A 2,194-nucleotide genomic window follows, 5' to 3' on the forward strand; every position below is an offset into this window, starting at 1 on the left:
CTACAGCCTTCTTACCATTGTTGAGTAAGCACAACTTCCAAAGTAGCTTAGCCCTTGTCCTTACAATGTTTCTTTGTTATAAAACACTTATTGTTTTTCCTCATATATCCAGGAAAATAGTCTCAACTCTCTGTTTCAACTGAACGATCCAAAATTCATTATTATAAGTCTTTGATGAGCATTTCCTGGTAGAAACAGTTTCTGAGTGAACCAAACAGAATTTGCCCTGTTCTAGGAACACAAAGATGAACTGAAAGTTCTATTTCCATATGTGCTAGCTTAGGAAGAGTGCATCTCAGTGGTACTGTGCTGCTTGGTATACACAAGGTACAGTGTTCCATTGCCAGTAGGCAAAAGTTCTGATAATGTATTTAGACAGTCTTCCTATTTAGGGTCAGAGCTGCTGCAGCAGCGCACGCGTCAACTGAAGCTCTTTCTATAAGCTGTGTGTGTTTACTGTCACTTCTTCTTGATTAGTTATAGATAGCACAGTGTCATAACAATACCTTTGAAATGCTGGCAAGTAATGGAGTGACAATATTCAAATTCTAAAATACAACGTGAAAATTAACTTGATCTCTCCTCACTCTCTTAGTTAACCTGTTTATTTTGCTGTTAGCTCAATGCATGTCCTTTACCAGAGTTCAGTAGAACACCTGGCCTGTACACAATACACAGTCATTGGTTATTTAATTAAGTTTAGACTTTCCTGTGTTCTCCTAACCCACCAAAACTGAATATAAAGGCAAATATGTTACCATAATGTAAAGGAAGATTGATGTATATGTATAGAAAAAATTTAATAGGCCATTAAAATGTTTGTGGGGCCCAGGATCTAGCTGAGATGATAAACTACTTGCCAAGCATGAGTGAACACTGGGTTCTATCCCCAGTTCTACACAGACAGAGTGTGAAATGCCTGTAATCCCAGAATTTGGGAGATGGGAGAAGGAAGGTCAGAAGATCAAAGTCATGTTCATTTATACATCAACTTTAAAGACAGCCTGGGAAAACTAAAATTAAGTTTGGGATTAACTTTAATTTTGTAAAGTACCTGCTTAAGTCCTAATAGGTAATTCAGATATAATTATGAATTGCAATTACATAGCAAAATGATTGTCAAATGACTAACACCAACTGAAAGTTAATTGTTATCAAAGACGTTCTTTTATTTCCCCCACTTAAAATAAGCAAATACTAATTTGGATCTGGGGAAAAAAAGACATTGAAAATCAATGATATAGAGAATAGTATATAAGATAGAAAAGACTATATTGTTCTAGCTACAAAACTGATTATTTCTAATACTAAATACATTGTAATTATAAACCATGTATTGAGTCACTTAACCCTCAAAACAGTCTGAAATATAAATATTATTATTTGTTGTCTTTTATAAGGCATATTGAAGCACAAGAAAATTAACAGCTGGCTTGCTATGTGAAGGCTTCCTATGTGAGCTCCAAAGTCCTGCCCGCGGATGGTCTCTCCTGGGGTATTTGCTGACCCAGAACAGGTTTCACAAGTCGATAATGGAGTTCTCAAAAAAGCTGTGTGATGTATGAACGACAGCAGAATAAGTACAGAAACAGACAGAAGAATCCTGCTATCTTCTATCCAGCAAAGCAGTTAAGATTTGCAAAAACATTGGGACAGTGCCACCTAACCATTGATCTTCCAATATGGCTATTTCTCATTCATGCTGACATTTGACAGCCAATGAACTTATCATTAATGTTGGTAAATTGATGGCTTAAATTAGTCTCAATCAGTAAAATAAAATGGTGTATATGAATGAATAGCTTTGTTGTAATTTCTAATAAACACAAGGATAGCCCACTTAAAATAGAAGCTTGAGGGAGTCACCTCTATTGCTTCCTGTAGCAGAAGTCAGTCTTGAAATCGATACATGTGAAATCCTCTGCACATGATAGATGCAGAGATACTCTGAAATATGGGCTTTTCACACCAGTTTAGAATTCTTAGAATTCTTCAAAACGCACATATTTCTGAACAAAATTAAAATAACTGCATGGCAGGATCTGGGGAATACTTACTCAATAGTGAACATTGGTAGTTCATAAGCACATCTTTAGACTGAAGCCCAGAACATATAATGTTTCATACAAGTAGAAAAAATGTGCTCTTCCGGTCAGAAAAGCACCTGAGCAGCTGGGGCGCAGGGTCTGCTGAC

This window comes from Mus caroli, chromosome 6 (genome assembly GCF_900094665.2).
Source record: "Mus caroli chromosome 6, CAROLI_EIJ_v1.1, whole genome shotgun sequence".
Taxonomy (NCBI): Eukaryota; Metazoa; Chordata; class Mammalia; order Rodentia; family Muridae; genus Mus; species Mus caroli.